At 46.3% G+C, this 18,460-nt stretch overlaps 1 protein-coding gene and 1 long non-coding RNA gene across 6 annotated transcripts in view; one reads left to right on the top strand and one right to left on the bottom strand.

Moving 5' to 3' along the window:
• LOC148144814 (uncharacterized) overlaps window positions 1-18,460 on the bottom strand; it is a 104,745-nt gene that overhangs the window by 66,485 nt on the left and 19,800 nt on the right. The window lies entirely within an intron of this gene.
• The window catches only part of LOC148144815 (uncharacterized), a 31,723-nt gene continuing 14,328 nt past the window's right edge, over window positions 1,066-18,460 (top strand). For 3 of the 5 annotated variants that reach the window (XR_015751637.1, XR_015751639.1, XR_015751638.1), the window contains exons 1-2: window positions 1,066-1,502; window positions 9,309-9,413. This is a non-coding gene — a long non-coding RNA (uncharacterized LOC148144815). Of the gene's footprint in view, window positions 1,503-9,308; window positions 9,414-12,267; window positions 12,784-18,460 lie in introns of those variants that run through there. The other 2 variants (XR_015751635.1, XR_015751636.1) reach the window with 2 other exon arrangements.

Raw genomic sequence — 18,460 nt, 5'->3', positions numbered from 1 at the left:
TTATTCACTGGAGCACAGGAAGTTGGGGGGGGGGGGGGGGGGTGACCTCATTGAGATTGATAAAATCATGAGGATTGGAGGTAAGGTGAATAACAAAGGGCTCTTGCTTAGCGTCGGCGAGCTCAAAACTAGGGGGCATTTTTTTTTAATGTGAAGAGAGAGATTTAAAAGGAACCGGAGGGGCAACATTTTGAAAGAGGGTGATTTGTACGTGGAATGAACTTGCTGAGGATGTGGTAGATGCAGGTACAGTGACAACATTGAAACAGCATTTGGATGGGTACGTGAATGGAAAGGTTAGAAGGATATGGGCCAAATGCAGGCAAGTGGGACTGGTTTAGTTTGGAATCCTGGTCGCATGGACGAATTGGACCGAAGTGTCTGTTTCTGTGCTGTATACCTTTATTGAAACTGGTAGAATTCTGAAAGGGGCTTGACAGGATAGATGCAGATAAAATGCTCCTTTGGTGGGGAGGGTCATCGAATTCCGACAATGTGGAAGCGGGCCATTCAGCCCATTGATTCCTCTCTGGCCCGCTGAAGAGTATCCCACCCATACCCAACCCCTTACTGCGTATTTCCCATGGCCAAGCCACCCTAACCTGTACATCCCTGGTCACTATGGGTAACTTAGCACGGCCAATCCTCCCTAACCTACACCCGAATCTATAAATTACCTTCTCAAGAATGTAATTTAAATGCAGAGCTTTTCTAAAAAAAATGTCAGTCTGACTCAACATTGGGACACAGATAGAATTCATACCTATTGTCTCTACTTATAAATAGGGCAACGTCTCTTCGAAATGTAGATTCATTTAGATATAACTGCGTCACTTTACATATGAAGATATCCCTTTGAAATGTGCCCACATCCCTTTGAAATGTAATCTCGTCCATTTAAACCTCTTTATTTGCAGAAATACCCGTTAAAATGTCCATGCAGATTTCCCCCTTTAGATATGACGCCGTTCCGTTAGATGTCGGAATATCTGTTTAAATTGAGCCGTGAGCTTTCCCAATGTAGACAGGGCTCCTGGAAACGTGGCAGTGTCCCCCCTGCAGCTGCAGAGCGAGACAGGAGAGTTTGTTTTTGTGAATGAGCAGTTGTAGCGCGAGGTGGCTGTTGCTTGGTGACGGTGAGGCTCCCCCGGCCCCGCCCATCCCCCGTGCAGACGTCACGCGGGGCCGAAGGCGGTTGGGAGGAGAAGTCGCTCGAGCGGGGAAGCGGCGGGAGGGCGGCCGTTAGGAAAATGGCGCCGTGCGGCCCGGGGCTGACACCCGTCACTGGGCACCGCCGCCTTCCTGGCGCAGCTGCTGTGTCCGGGCCACACCGGCCGGCTGTACAGCAGGCAGGAGCCGGTGAGCATTCTGGAGGCGGATGGGGTTAAGGGCCTGGTTGGGAACTCGTCGGCCGCCTGGGTGGTGGAGTTCTACTGGTCGTGGGGCGGCCCCTGTGTCAACTATGGGGCCACCTGGAAGGTACTGGGCCCGGGAGGTGAAAGGTGAGGCAGGTTGTGGGGGGACGGAGGGGAAGGAATGTGGGGCCTGTCCTGTCCTGTCCTGTCCTGTCCTGTCCTGTCATAGTGACATTTTACACTCACTTTCCATCTGCTTTTACTGGCGCTTGTGCTGTTTCCCCCTCACTGTTTGTTTAATCCTTGTGCTGTTTACCCCTCACTGTTTGTTTTAATCCTTGTGCTGTTTCCCCCTCACTGTGTGTTTAATCCTTGTGCTGTTTGCCCCTCACTGTGTGTTTAATCCTTGTGCTGTTTGCCCCTCACTGTGTGTTTAATCCTTGTGCTGTTTGCCCTTTGCTGTTACTTGTGCAATTGCTGAGGGTAGTGTGTAAATACTAGTGAAGGAGATTAAGCACCAGCATGTATATGTTCCTCAGGCATTGAAGGGGCAGGATCTGTTGAGAATGGTTGGTCAAGTGTGTGGTGTACTAAACCTTGTTAATATGGGTATTGTTATGATTTGGAGATGCTAGTGTTGGACAGGGATGTACAAAGTTAAAAATCACACAACACCAGGTTATAGTCCAACAGGTTTAATCAGCTGATGAAGTAGCATCGCTCCGAAAGCTAGTGTGCTTCCAATTAAACCTGTTGGACTATAACCTGGTGTTGTGTGATTTTTAACTGGGTATAGTTTGTTACTTGGAAAATATACTTTTTATTATTTAGAGTCATAGAGATGTACAGCACGGAAACAGACCCATTTGGTCCAACCTGTCCATGCCAGCCAAATATCCTAAATTAATCTAGTCACATTTGTCAGCACTTGGCTCATATCCCTCTAAACCCTTCCTATTCATAGACCCATCCAGATGCCTTTTAAATGCTGTAATTCTACCGGCTTCCACTACTTCCTCTGGCAATTCATTCCATACATGCACCACCCTCTGCATGGAAACATTGCCCCTTAGGTACCTTTTATATCTTTCTGCTCTCGCCCTAAACCTATGCCCTCTAGTTGTGAACTTCACCCCAACACTGAGGAAAAGACATAAAAACATTGAGCAGCCAGACAAATGCAAAAGCAATAAAATATCGAGGCACATAGTGTAAAACAAATTATGGCTCTAATCCTTTTTGTTCTCTGAGGCATATGGACACTTAAAATTTGTCAATAACGTCAGCATTGCTACAGAGCATATTGTGTAATCTCCTCAGTGTCAACAAGCAGGGCACATGTTTGCCGGTGTCACCAAAACATTGGGCATGTTCCTCACTGTCGGCAGAAAAGGGGCGAGACCTACTTTTGATGTACAAATAAGGAGCACTGGAGGACCAGAAGGAGAGTTGTCCTCATGCCAATTGGAGCTCCCCTATTGTCTGAATGCGGAAGGTGGACAATGAGCTTCTTAAGGTCCTGCTCCTCCTCTCACACTGAATGAAGATTGAGCTTCACCTCAGACTGCAATTTCCTTCCTCTGTCCAACATCTGTGAGTACAGCACTCTCTTTTCTCACCCCCTTTTCCATTTACGTTTCATTCTGGGGTTCAATTGTTGACTTGGAGCAACTGAAAGGAATGGGAATGAATCCAGCGAGGGGATAGACTCTGGAAAAGTTAGTCCATGCCTGTGTCTCAATTGGCAAAACAGACAAGCAGGAGTCTGGAAGAATGCAGCAAGCCAGGCAGTATCAGGAGGTGGAGAAGTCGACGTTTCGAGTGTAACCCTTGTTCAGGACTGGGGGTGAGTATAGGGAGAGCTGCAGAACAAGGGTATGCTGAGGGCAGGGTGATGAAGTGGGGATAGGTGTAAATAGGTAGAGGGTACGACCTGGTTGGTGAATGTGAGGAAGGAACCTAGTTGGTGGCAGGGAGGTGGAGGGGCAGGGGCTCGGAAGGGAGGTTATTTGAAATTGGAGAACTCACTGTTGAGTCCTTCGGGCTGTGGACTGCTCAGGTGGAAGATGAGATGTTGTTCCTCCAATTTGCACTTTGGTTTGTTGTGCCAATGGATGGGGCCAAAAATGGTCATGTCAGAAAGGGAGTGGGAAGGGGAATGAAAATGGATGGTGACTGGGAGGTCTGGTCGGCCTCTGCAGACCTTGCTGCGATGCTCGGCGAACCGTTCCCCAAGTTTATGCTCGTGCTCCCCGACGTAGAGAAGGCCACAGTTGGCAAATACAGTACCCCAACGTAAAGTTACAGCCTTTGCTGTGAAATAAAGTAGAAAGGTATATTGTTTAAATGGTGATATATTGGGATGTGGAGAAAGTGAGGACTGGAAATGCTGGAGATTAGAGTCAAAAAGTGTGGTGCTGGAAAAGCGCAGTAGGTCAAGCAGCATCCGAGCAGTAGGACAGTCGAGGTTTTGGGCGCAAGCCCTTCATCAAGAGTGATGCGTGGATGTTCGGGGGCATCAGTGTCCATCTGTGCCAGTTGTCAGACAGGTGCAGCAGGCAATGAGCAAGGCAAGTGGTGTATTAGCAAGAGGAATTAAGTTCAGAAGCGGGGATGTCTTCCTGCAGTTGGGGGGTCATTGAATATTCGAGGAGATAGTGAGGTCTGCCGATGCTGGAGATCAGAGCTGAAAATGTGCTGCTGGAACAGCGCAGCAGGTCAGGCAGCATCCAGGGAACAGGAGAATTGACGTTTGATTCCTAAAGAAGGGCTTATGCCTGAAACGTCGATTCTCCTGTTCCCTGGATGCTGCCTGACCTGCTGCGCTGTTCCAGCAACACATTTTCAGGTCATTGAATATATTCAAGGCTGAGTTCATCTGATTTTTATGTGGATGTTTATGGGGAAGGCAAGAAAATGGTCTTGAGACAAGTACAGAACCGAGTTACAGAACCATACAAGCATAGAAACAGACCCTTCAGTCCAACTAGTCCATGCTGACTATGTTCACCAACTAAACCAGTCCCACCTGCCAGTGTTTTGTCCCATACCCTTCTGAACATTTCCTAATCATGTAATTATCCAAATGTCTTTTAAACCTTGTAACTGTACCTGCACCCACCACTTCCTCTGGATATTCAGTCCACACGTGAACCACACTCTGTATATAAAAAATATTGTGCCCTTCAAGTCTTTTTAAAATCTCTTTCTCCTCTCACATTCAAAAATTGCTCCCTCATCTTGAAACCCCCAGCCTCGGGGAAGGACACCTGTCATTCACCTCATCTCTCCCCTCATGATTTTATAAACCTTGATAAGGTCACATCTCCACCTCCTATGCTCCAGTGAAAAAAGTCCCAGCCCATCCACCTAGATGCAGGTAGATCCATATCCAGTCATGATCGGTTCAATGCTGGTCCCAATTCTCTCTCACGGTGTCCAGGACAGCAAGAGACCACAAGACATAGGAGCAGAAATTAGACCACCAGGTCTGCTCATTCCATTCAATCATCGCTGATCAGTTTCTCAATCCCATTCTTCCACTTTCAACAAAGTGAAAACGGACGGAGAGAGTGTGGGATGGAGATTTTCCGCTTCTAGGGAATAATAGAGGAAAGAGAGTTCCCTATAAATTAGAATTTTTGGGATCGGCTGATGAGCCGAGGAGTGTCAGTTGGAGTTTAATTTAGAGAAGTCTGAGGTTTGCATTTTGGTCAAGCAATCCAGGCAGGACTGATGCAGTTAGGGGAATGTTGCAAAATAAAGAGACCTTGGAGTGCAGGTTCATAGTTCCTTGAAAGTGGAGTCTCAGGTGAATAGAATTGTGAAGAAGGTGTTTGGTTTGCTTTCCTTCATTGCTCAGAGCATTCAGTATAGGAATTGGGAGGTCATGTAATACACCCTTCCCCCTCAAATGTGTGGTATCCAACTGCTTCATTGTTTCTCGTGAATACAGCCCACACCTCCCGCTACTGCCATAACATGAAAGCACTAGCTTTTGGAGTTCTGCTCTTTTATCAGGTGGTTGTGGAGAATAAGATCATGATCACAGAATTTATAGCCAAAGGAGTCCAGTGTCATGGAGTTTTGATACATTAAACAATTTAGATTAAATCTTCCATCTTTTAGAATGGGGTTCTGTTCTTTGGTATGTTAATCCCAGAACCTGTTTTCAGTAACTTTCTCAAGAACGTAATTTAAATGCAGAGCTTTTCTATCCAAAATGTCAGGCTGACTCGACATTGGGACCCAGACAGAATTCACACCTATTGAAGGTTAGGCTGGGACTTTTTTCACTGGAGCACAGGAGGTTGAAAGGTGAAGGTGTCGGGTGCCTCATTAGCAAGTTTGCAGATGACATTCAGATTGATGGAATATCAGATAGTGAAGGGGACTGTCAGATGATACTGCAGAATATAGATTGGAGAGTTGGGAAGAGAAATGGAGTTTAATCCAGACAAATGCGAGGTGATGCATTTTGGAAGGTGCAATTCGAGAGCAAACTATACTTTAAATGGGAAGGTCCTGGGGGAAATTGATGTACAGAGAGATCTGGGTGTTCAGATCTATTGTTCACTGAAGATGGCAATGTCTGTCAGTAGAGTGGTTAAGGCAGCATACAACATGCTTTCCATCATCGGACGGAGTATTGAGTACAAGAGCTGGCAGGTCATGTTAAAGTTATATAAGATTTTGGTTCGGCCACATTTGGAATACTGCTGTACAATTCCGGTCGCCAGATTTCCCAAAGGTTGCTTTGGAGAGGGTGCAGAGGAGGTTCACCAGGATGTTGCCTGTTATGGAGAGCGCTAACTATGAGGAGAGGTTGAGTAGATTAGGAGTATTTTCATTGGAAATAAGGAGGTTGAGGAGGGGTGTTGATTGAGGCCTATAAAACCATGAGGCATGTAGACCGGGGTGGATAGGAAGAATTTTTTTTTCCCCCATAGGGGAAGACTTAATTACTAGGAGTCACGAGTTCAAAGTGAGAGGGGAAAGGTTTGAGGGAGATCTACATGGAAAATTCTTTACGCAGAGGGTGGTGGGTGCCTCATGCAGTGTAGGCAGTAGGGCTGGGATCGATAGCGTCATTTAAGATGTATCTAGACAGATACATGAATCGGCAGGGAGCAAAGGGATACAGATCCTTAGAAAATAGGCGGCAGGTTTAGATAGAGAATCTCGATCAGCATAGCCTTGGAGGGCTGAAGGGCCTGTTCCTGTGCTGTAGGGTTCTTTGTTCTCTTTATAGAGGTTTCCAAAACCATGAGGGGCATAGATAAGGTGAACGGCATGTGTCATTTCAAGATTAGGCCTCAAATTAAGGTGAGAGGAGAAAGATTTTAATAAGAGATGAGGAGCACCTTTTTTGTAAACAGTGGTTTGTGTGTGGAATAAATGTCCAGAGGAAATAGTGGATGCTGGTTGTGTAACAACATTTAAAAGACATTTGGATAAGTACATGAATAGGAAAGGTTCAGGGGGATATGGGCCAAACACAGGTAGGTGGGACTAGTTTAGTTTATGAATATAGTCAGCATGGACTAGTTGGGCTGAAGGGTCTGTTTCTGTGCTGTATGACCCTTTAACTGTTCTGTACTGGTCTTAAAATCATTTTACTTGCCTTCCCCCAGAAACATCCACTTCTTTCTTGTTCTAAAATCAGACGAACTCAGCCTTGAATATATTCAATGACCCCCTAACTGGAGAGACTTCTGAACTCATTTCCTCTTGCTAATATACCACTTGCCTTGCTGATTGCTTGCTGCACCTGTCTGACAACTGGCAGTGACTGGTGTGGAAGGACGCTGAGGCCACTTTTTACATTCACACATCATTCCTGAGGAAGGGCTCATGCCTGAAACGTTGATTCTCCTGCTTCTCGGATGCTGTCTGATCTGCTGTGCTTTTCCAGTGCCACACTTTTCAACTGTCATCTCCAGCATCTGCAGTCCTCACTTTCTCCACATCCCAATATGTCACCATTTAAACAACGCACCTCCTTTCAGCGGTTATTTGTTCGTAACTGAGGCTATAACTTCACACTGTGGGACTGCATTTGCCATGTGTTTGCCAATTGAGATACAGACCTGGACCAACGTTTCCCGACTCTGTCCCCTCCCTGGATTCACTCACTTTCTTCAGTTGCTGCAAGTCAACAATTGGCTTCTCATTGGTCCATTTGAAGAAGGATTTGCACCGTTTTTGCAGACAGCGAAGAGCATGAATGGCTTTTGTTGAACCAGCATGGAAACAGACCCTTCGGTCCAACCCGTCCATGCCGACCAGATATCCCATCCCAATCTAGTCCCACCTGCCAGCATTTGGCCCATATCCCTCCAAACCCTTCCAATTCATGTACCCATCCAAATGCCTCTTAAATGTTACAATTGTACCAGCCTCCACCACTTCCTCTGGCAGCTCATTCCATACATGTACCACTTTCTGTGTGAAAAAGTTTCCCAGTAGGTCTCTTATATCTTTCCCCTCTCACCCTAAACCTATACCCTTGACTTCTGGACTCCCCCACCCCAGGGAAAAGACTTTGTCTATCTATCCTATCCATGCCCCTTTGTAGACCTCAGCTTCCGACGCTCCAGGGAAAATAGCCCCAACCTGTTTAGCACTTCCTATACCTCAAATCCTCCAACCCTGGCAACATCCTTGTGAATCTTTTCTGAACTCTTTCAAGTTTCACAAAATCTTTGCAATAGGAAGGAGACCAGAATTGCACACAATATTGCAACAGTGGCCTAACCAATGTCCTGTACAACCGCCACATGACCTCCCAACTTCTGTACTCAATACTCTGACCAATAAAGGAAAGCATACCAAACACCACCTTTACAGTTCTATCTATCTGCGACGCCAGTTTCAAGGAGATATGAACCTGCACTCTGAGGTGTCTTCGTTCAGCAACACTCCCTAGGACCTTACCATTAAGTGTATAAGTCCTGTTAAGATTTGCTTTCCCAAAATGCAGCACTTCACATTTATCTGAATTAAACTCCATCTGCCACTTCTCAGCCCATTGGCCAATCTGGTCAAGATCCTGTTGTAATCTGAGGTAACCCTCTTCACTGTCCACTGCACCTCCAATTTTGGTATCATCTGCAAACTTACTAACTGTACCTCTGATGCTCGCATCCAAATCATTAATGTAAATCACAAAATGTAGAGGGCCCAGCACCGATCCTTCTGGCACTCCACTGGTCACAGGCCTCCAGTCTGAAAAACAACCCTCCATCACCACCCTCTGTCTTCTACCTTTCAGCCAGTTCTGTATCCAAATGGCTAGTTCTCCCTGTATTCCATGAGATCTAATCTTGCTCATCAGTCTCCCATGGGGAACCTTGTCGAACGCCTTACTGAAGTCTATATGGATCACATCTACCGCTCTGCCCTCCTCAATCCTCTTTACTTCCTCAAAAAACTCAAAATTTGAGACATGATTTCCCACACAAAAAGCCATGTTGACTATCCCTAATCAGTCCTTGCCTTTCCAAACACATGTACCACCTGTCCCTCAGGACTCTCTCCAACAACGTGCCCGCCACCGATGTCAGGCTCACTGGTCTATAGTTCCCTGGCTTGTCCTTACCACCCTTCTTAAACAGTGGCACCACGTTAGCCAACCTCCAGTCTTCTGGCACCTCACCTGACATGTGCAGTGTGCTCTATGGAGATGCTGTTCCTGATGGATTTAAAGTGTCCAAATGCCACAATTTCTTCCCCTGTCACTCGACATAACCGCGCATGCTGCTCGCTGTGTTTGATGTTCATCTTCCCTATAACCCTCATGATTTTATAAATCTCAAATGAGGTCACCCCTCAACCTCCTGTGCTCCAGTGAAGAGTGTCTCAGCCTCTCCTTACAACTCAAACCCTCCAGTCCTGGCAACATCCTGGTAAATCTTTACTGAACCCTTTCTAATAGAATTCTTCCTATTACAGGGCCACCAGAAGCGTTCTCAGTACTCTACAAGTGGCTTCACCAACATCCTGTACAACTTCAACATTATGTCCCAGCTCCTTTATTCAATGGTGTGAACAATTAAGGTAAGTGTGCTGAATGCCTTCTGAAGCTTCCTTCCAACCAGTGATGCAACTTTCAAAGAAGTATATATCTGAACCCCCCCGCCCCCCACCATATCCCTCTGTACAAACCCTGCCCTTCCTTATTTTGGCAAAATGCAACCCCTCACCTTTTATCTATACACATGTTCTCTCTCAGACATACACACATACACGCCCCCCCAACACACACACCCTTTCACAGGCTTCTCCTCCATCACACTCACTTTACCAAGCATGTGCGCACATACTCTCTTACACACACTCTCATGCTGCACACATACATATAACAATGTGGTGCATTTGCAGAATTATATTTGCAGATATATTCAAACGCACAATATGCAGGTAGTCAATCCACGTAATATTTTATAAATTCCTAGTTTGGAAATAGAACCAGTCCGATTTAAGATTGGGATACTCTCACACCTTTCATGCATTGTCTGGACTGAGATATCACCTGTTTTTTAAAAAGACCTTAAGTGATCTTGAGAATATGACTTAATAGTAGTACTGCGATGTACACATTAATGAACTAAAACCTGCAACCCATTCTAAAAGATGAAAGATTTAACAGCAATCTACGTTTGTCAATATATCATCAGTTGCATGACACTGATCTTTTGCTCTTAACTCTGTGTCTTATGATCCTGCTCCACAGTTACCCGATGAAGGAGCAGCACTCCGAAAGCTGGTGCTTCCAAATAAACCTGTTGGACTATAACCTGGTGTTGTGATTTTTAAACCGTGTCCAACCTAGTCCAACAGCAGCACCTCCACCTCGTTTCTAGTGAACACAGCCCATACTTCCCAGTGCTGCCAGTAAACTGCCGATGAAACGATGCACTCCTGAAAAATTTATAGTATCTAACGAAACCAGCTACTCATTCACTGCTCCATCTAATACACAACATTGGAAACTTAGTGCAGAAGGCTGCAAGAAATGAGCAGCTTTAAAACAAAAACCGCTTGGAGCTTTCGATGAGAGCCTGAGCCCAGCAGTACGTTCTGGTTACCTTTATTTTGTGTCCCAACATGGTTACAGCTTCAGATCCCCCACCCCTCCCCCAGCAAAAAGGGCAGAGAAAGAGTAGCTGTTTTTTAGACAACTCCACAACAGGGGAGAGGAGCAAAGGGCGGGGCAAGGCCAACAGCAGGCCCCCACACTACGCCTGCATTGCCTTGCACAGTTTACAAAAATCCCTTCCCCTTCAGAGACTCCCCACAGTGTGGGAGCAGGCCAACTGGCCCAAAGACTACACACCGATCCTCCGAAAGGTAACCCACCCACACAATTCCCCTATTGTTCAACATTTACCCCTGACTAATGCACCTAACCTGCACATCCCTGGGCACTATCTGAATCTGGACAAAGTTAAAAATCTCACAACACCAGGCTCAGTCCGACAGTTTATTTGGAAACACGAGCTTCGGAGCACTGCTTCTTCATCAGGTGATTGTGGACAATAAGATCATATGGCACAGAATTGATAGGAAAACATTACCGTGCCCTGCCACTGAACTGATATATTGAACAAACCTGGATTGTTAAGTCTTTCATATTTTAGAATAGGTTGCAGCAATCATTAATTAGATTACTTACAATGTGGAAACAGACCCTTCGGTCCAACAAGTCCACACCGCCCCGCCGAAGCGCAACCCACCCATACCCCCTACATTTACCCTTTACCTAACACTACGGGCAATTTAGCATGGCCAATTCACCTGACCTGCACATCTTTGGACTGTGGGAGGAAACCAGAGCACCCGGAGGAAACCCACGCAGACACGGGGAGAACGTGCAAACTCCACACAGTCAGTCGCCTGAGGCGGGAATTGAACCCAGGTCTCTGGAGCTGTGAGGCAGCAGTGCTAACCACTGTGCCACCGTGCCGCCCACTAAACAAAAACAAACATTGCATAGGGCTTTCTGACAGGAAGGAAACCAGAATTGCATGCAATATTCCAACTGTACAGCTGTAACATGACCTCCTGTACTCAATACTCTGACCAATAAAGGAAAGCATACCAAATGCCATCTGCACTATCCTATTGACCTGCGACTTTCATAGAGCTGTGAACCTGCACTCCAAGGTCTCTGTTCAGCAACACTCCCTCGGACCTTACCATTAAGTGTACAAGTCCTTCTAAGATTTGCTTTCCCAAAATGCAGCACCTCACATTTACCTAAATTAGATTCCACTTGCCACTTCTCAGCCCATTGGCCCATCTGATCAAGATCCCATTGTAATCTGAGGTAACCTCCTTCGTTGTCCACAACACCTCCAATTTTGGTGTCATCAGCAAACTTACTTACTATACCACTTATGCTCACATCCAAAAGGTAGTGGTCCCATTATCTATTTTCAAAGTGGAATTTACAATATATTACATGTATTGACTGCCTGCAGATTGTGCAGTCTTTGAGCAAAGTAGAATGTATTTGCAAACATCATGCTACAAAGACAAACTCCCACCATGGATGATCTATCATGTGTGCATGAGATAGAGAAAAAGTCCATGTCCGTGCTGTATATCTCTGTCTATTTGATAACAGATGCTTTATTCCTGTTGGTGTAAATGTTGTTGTAATTCATAGCTGGGTACTAATAGATGTAAGGGTGACAGAATTCCTCAAGTAGGGCACTGTAAGATTCCTGGGAGACCCCTATTCCTGGTTTACTTTCTCATGAACAAACATTAAGCATGTGCGCCTATTTATGATTTTTGTTTCATTTTTTCTTGTTTGATTCCCTGCTATGACTGCACCTTGTATCAGGATGGTTGACAGGCTGGGAGATTGTGGGTTGGGTCTTGATTGAATATTTTATCGTTCCAGAAGTTATAAAAGGCGGGGTCAAAGCTTTAACAGAAATCCAGCAGAGCTGAGAACAGACCGACATCTTAGTCTGTGGGAACAGGAGGATCAACACGGGACAGAGAAATCAGGGCCTGAAATCTGAGCTGACACCAGACCACCGTGTGATCAGTGCTTTGATTAGCAGCATCCTTCTACATCAGTCAATGCCAGTTGTCAGACAGGTGCAGCAAGGCAAGTGGTATATTAACAAGCTGAACTGAGATTAGAAGTGGGGATGTCTTCCTGCAGTTAGGGGGTCATTGAATATATTCAAGGCTGAGTTCATCTGATTTTTGACCAATAAAGTGTGGATTTCTTTGTGCGCAAGAGGGTTTTTTTTATTTTGAATGGTTTATGTGTTGGATGCAGGTACAGTATCCACGTTGAAGGTGGAAGGCAAGAAAATGGTTTTAAGACCACGACAGAACAGTTACGTTAGACAGCACAGAAACGGACCCTTCAGTCCAACTATTCCATGCTGTCTATGTTCTCAAACTAAACTGGTGCCACTTGCCAGTGTTTGGCCCATATCCCTCCGCACCGTGCCTCTTCATATACTTATCCAAATGTCTTTTAAACGTTGCATCTGAATGTGCATCCACCACTTCCTCTTTACATTCACTCCACACGTGAAACACTCTGTTTATAAACAAACTTTTCCTGATTCTGTCCGCTCCGTGAATTCATTCCCTTTCCTTTCGGTTGCTGCAAGTCGTAAATTGAAGCCCAGAATGAAAAACATGGAAAAGGAGTTGTGAAGAGAGTACCATACACTCAGATGGTTGACAGAATAAGGAGGTTACAGTCTGGAGCAAACTCAATCTTCATTCAGAGGGAGCAGCAGCAGCTTCCGAAGCTCATGTTCCAACGTCTGCATTCAGACAATAGGAAGGCTCTGATTGGCAGGAGGACCAGTCACCTTCCGGTCCTCCAGGGCTCCTGACTGGCCTCTTTCACTACCCTGTGTCCCAATGATGCAACTTTCAAAGAACTATGTACCTGATTTGGAGATGCCGCTGTTGGACTGGGGTGTGCGAAGTTAAATTTCACACAATACCAGGTGATACTCTAACAAGCTTATTTGTAAGCACGAGCATTTGGAGCACTGCTCTTTCATCAGGTGGTTGTGTCTTATGATTCTGTTCCACAAACACCCAATGAAGAAGCTCGTGCTTCCAAATAAGCCAGTTGGACGATAACCTGGTGTTGAGTTTTAACTTTATCCACCCCAGTCCAACACCGGCACCTCCACATCATGTCACCTCCACATCATGTCTAGTGAACCAAGCACACACTTCTCAGTGCTGCCAGGAAACTACAATGCTGATGACATTGCACTCCTGAAAATTTTACAATTTATAACAATGCTGGCTACTCATTCACTGCTGCAACTGATACACAACATTGGAAACATAGTACAGGAGACTGTCAGAAATGAGCACAGCAGGTCAGGCAGCATCTGAGGAGCAGGAACATCAACGTTTCTGGCAAAAACCTGAGGAAGGGCTTTTGCCCGAAATGTCAATTTCCCTGGTCCTCGCATGCTGCCTGACCTGCAGTGCTTTGCCAGCACCACTCTAATCTTGACTCTGATCTCCAGCATCAGCAGTTCTCACTTTCACATGTAAAATGAGCAGTTTTAAAACAAAAACCTGTTGCAGTTTAAAGCTCTCAGTGAGAGTCTGAGCTCAGTGTGAAGTTCAGGTAATCTTTATTGTGACCCAACTTTGTTACAGCTTCAGAATCTCCCAGCAGAAAGGCGTAGAAAAAGTAGCAATTTTTAAAAAATCGCTCAAGGTCAAAGTGCAACCCCTCACTTTCTTCATTATTGGTCACCACTGAGTCGTCCCTTTGTAACTGCATCCTTGGTACAGCCTTAACCTGGAGGAAGTATTGCCTCACTCAGCAATTTCAACCTGTATTCCAATCAAGTTGGATGAGCAGCGTAGAGTCCACCAGACTGTTGTGGGGCTGGAGTCACGTGTAGGCCAGACCGGGTAAAGGATGCAGCTTGGACGACTGCTCTAATAACTGCTCAAGTCTTCCCTAAAAAAGAACTGAGTGAATCAGATGGGGGTTTTCTTCCACCCCCACCCCACCGACAATGGTTTCACCGTTAGATTCTGAACTCCAGATTTCTGACCAAATTCGAATTCCACCATCTGTCGCGGTGGGAATCGAACTCGGGAGCCACTGGAACTGGGTTGATAGTCCAGTTAATAAACGCACTCGGCCGTCATTCTTTCAATCCCCTGCAATGCCACATGATCCCGCTGGTGGCTCCGCAGGTGGGAGAAGCAGTTGAAGGCCTCTCCCCTGCGTGGACTCACGGTGCCTCAGCAGGGCAGAGGCCTGGAAAAAGGCCAACCCCACACTGTGTAGGGGAACGGCCTCTTCCCCCGTGTGGACCCACTGGTGGATCAGCAAGAAGGAAGCCTGGGTAAAGGCCTACCCGCACTTTGGGCAGCTGAAGGGCCTCTTCCCCTGCGTGGACCCGTTGGTGCCTCAACAGGTTGGAGGATTCACGGAATGTCTTTCTGCACTCGGGGCAGCTGAAGGGCCTCTCCCCCGTGTGGACCCACCGGTGCCTCAGCAGGGCAGAGGCCTGGGTAAAGGCCTTCCCGCACTCAGGGCAGCTGATTCCCTGCTGTGACTACACTGTGCCTGGATTGTTGACTGGCTGGGAGATTGTGGATTGAGGCTTGATTGACTGAATGTTTGTTTAACCCAGAAGGTGTAGAAGGGGGGGTTCAGAGCTTCAACAGACATCCAGCAGAGCTGAGAACAGACAGACATCCACATGCCTTTTAAATGTTGTAATTGTGCCAGCCTCTACCACTTCCTCTGGCAGTTCGTTCCATACATGCACCACCCTCTGAAGTGGTTGCCCCTCCAATCTCTTAAATCATTCCACTCTCACCTCAAACATATGCCTTCTAATTTTGGACTGCCATACCCTGGGGAAAAGACCTTAGGGTTTCCCCTCTATCCATGGCCCTTACAAAGGTCTATAAGTTTACCCCTCAGCCTCGGATGCTCCATGGAAAATGCCCCTGGCCTATTCTTTTCTGACCCCTTTCAAAGTTTCATAACATCTTTCCTACAGCAGGGAGACCAGAACTAACTGCAGGATTCCAAAAGTGGCTTAACCAACATCCTGGACAGCCACAACATGACCTCCCAACTCATCTACTCCATGCTCTGACCAACAAAGGCTATCCCTGTCTACCTGAGAACTATGGAACCTGCACTCCAAGGACTCTTTGTTCTGCAACATTCCCCCTAACTGTGTCAGTCCTGCCTGGATTGCTTGACCAAAATGCAACAACTCACATTTCTCCAAATTAAATTCCATTTACCACTCTTTGGCCCATCCGATCAATTCTAATTTATAGCGAACTCACTTTTCTCTCTCATTCCCTCGAAGCTGAAAATCTCCATCCCACACACACTCCCTCCATTCTCACTTTGCTGACCTAATCCCTGCTGTACCTCATCCTGAAGGGTCTGGTTCATGCTGATTAACAGGCCCGCACTCGGGGGGAGGGGGGGGGGGTGTGTCTAATTGAAACATACATAATCTTCAAAGCCCAGACAGAGTGGCCATTGCGAAGATGTTTCCATTGGTAGGACAGACTCGGGCCAGAGGGCACAGCCTTAGAGTAAATGGAAGACCTTTTAGAACGGAGAAACTTCTTCAGCCAGAGAGCGGTGAATCTGTGGAATCTATTTCCACAGAAGGCTGTGCAGGCTAGGTCACTGAGGATATTTAAAACTGAGACAGATAGGTTCTTGAGTATCAAGGGGATCAAAGGTTACGGGGAGAATGGGGCAGGTGGGACTAGTTTAGTTTGTGAACACAGTCAGCATGGTCTAGTTGGATTGAAGGGTCTGTTTGTGCTCTCTGGCTCTGTAACTGTTCTAAACTGGTCTTGAAACCATTTTGATGCCTTCCTCTTGTTCAAAAATCCAATTAAGATCATGGCTAATCTATTCACCATCTGAGATCCTCCTCCCTGCATTGTCCCAACTACCCTTAATTCCCCCACCATTGCAAAAACCCATCCAATTGTGTCTTGAATATACTTAATGAAGCTGCCTCTACTGCTTCCTGGGGCAGAGAATTCCATAGATACACTACACTCCAGGAAAAGCAGTTCCTCCTCATCTCTGTCCTAAATTTACTCCTCCTAATCTTGAGCCTGGTTTCATTCACCAGCAGAAATGACTCAATAAGTAGAGTTTCATCCTCACAGTGCAATGAATTCCCACTTTGCACCAAAACCTCGGATTTACTCACTCACTCAGTTGCTGTCTCACAAATGCAAGATTTCATTGTACCTTCTACTCCCATTAAGGGCAAAACATCTTTGAAAAGTCCTCAGAAGCACTTCTGCTCTCACCGAAGATGATTAGAGTCATACAGCACAGAAACAGACCCTTTGTCCATCCACATTAAGGGCAAAGCATCTTTGAAAGCTGCTCTGAAACTCCAGCCTTCACAATCACACTTCTGCTCTCACTGAAGATTATTGGAGTTATATAGAACCGAATCAGACCCTTTGTCCATCCACACATCATTCCTGATGAAGTGCTCGGGACCGAAATGTCGACTCTCCTGGTCCTCAGATGCTGCCTGACTTACCACCTTTTTCAGCACCACACTTTGACTCTCATCTCCAACATCTGCGGTTCTCACTTTCTCCACATCCCAAAGTATCACCATTTAAACAATACATCTCCTTCCTGCTTTTTTGTTTCATAGCAAAGACTATAACTTCACATTGAGATACTGCATTTGCCACGTGTTTGTAAATTGTGGTCTTCTCGACTTCCGGGAGACTGAGCATAAACTTGGAGAACGGATTGGCGAGCATCACAGCTGGGTCCGCAGAGGCTGACCAGACCTCCCAGTCACCATCGATTTTAATTCCCCTTCCCACTCCCTTTCTGACAAGAACATCATAGGCTTCCTCTATTGTCACAACGAACCAAACCGCAAATTAGGGAACAACACCCCATCTTCCGCCCGGGCAGACTACAGCCTGCAGGACCCAACATAGAGTTCTCCAATTTCAAATAACCTCCCTTTCCATCACCCGACTCCCTTCTCAGCCCATTGCCCCTCACTACCACTCCTTCCTGCCACCAACCTGATTTCTTCCACCCAATGATTTATCTGACTGATTCTTCACCTATCCCCACTTTAGCCCCGGTCCTGGCACCCATCCCCAGTCCTGACGAAGGGTTACACCCGAAATATCGACTTCTACACCTCGTGATGCTGCCTGATTTGCTGTGCCCTTCCAGCCTCCTGTCTGTCTATTTTGCCAATTGAGACACAGACCTCGATCACTTTTCCATAGTCCGTCCCCTCCCTGGGTTCAATCCCTTTCCTTTCAGTTGCTGTAAGTGAACAATTGAACTCCAGAAAGAAATAGAAATGGCAAAGGGGGCGAGAAAAGAGAGTGCTGTACTCACAGATCTTAGACAGAGGAAAGAATTTGCAGTCTGGGTGAAGCTCAATGTTGATTCAGAAAGAGGAGCAGGAGTAGCAGCTTCAGAAATTCATGGTCCAACTTCCACATTCAGACAATGGGGTGGCTCTGATTGGCAGGAGGACCAGTTTTGTTTTGGTCCTCCACGGTTCCCTATTGGACCATCAAAGGAAGGTCGCGCGCCATTTTTTGCGGAAAGCGATGAGCATGCCCAGTGTTTAATTGACACCGGTGGGCATGTGCACTGCGTTACTGACACCGGGAAACATGCGCAGTATGCTCACTAGGGATGCTGGTGTTCCTGTCAGATTTTAAGAGTCCAAATGCCAATACGACAAAAAAGGGGTCGAGCTACAATTTGTTTTTCCCTGTGATTCGACATTGTATTGTTTTTGCATTCTGTCTGGCTGCTCAACTTTGGTATGTCTTTTCCCCACGTTGCGCGAGTCCAGAACTGGAGGGCATGGGTTTAGGGTGAGAGGGGAAAGATTTCTGAGGGGCAACCTTTTTGCACAGAACGCTGGTGGGGGTCAGCCAGAGGAAGTGGTGGAGGCCAGTACAATGATAATATTTAAAATGCATCTGGATGGGGATATGAATAGGACAGATTCAGAGGGATAAGGGGCCAAATGCTGGCAAATGGGTCACTAGATTAATTTAGGATATCTGGTCGG

Source organism: Chiloscyllium plagiosum, unplaced genomic scaffold (assembly GCF_037043375.1).
Source record: "Chiloscyllium plagiosum isolate Xiang-an unplaced genomic scaffold, Cpla_swu_hap1 HiC_scaffold_27, whole genome shotgun sequence".
Taxonomy (NCBI): domain Eukaryota; kingdom Metazoa; phylum Chordata; class Chondrichthyes; order Orectolobiformes; family Hemiscylliidae; genus Chiloscyllium; species Chiloscyllium plagiosum.
This window is presented reverse-complemented; position numbering and strand designations above follow the sequence as displayed.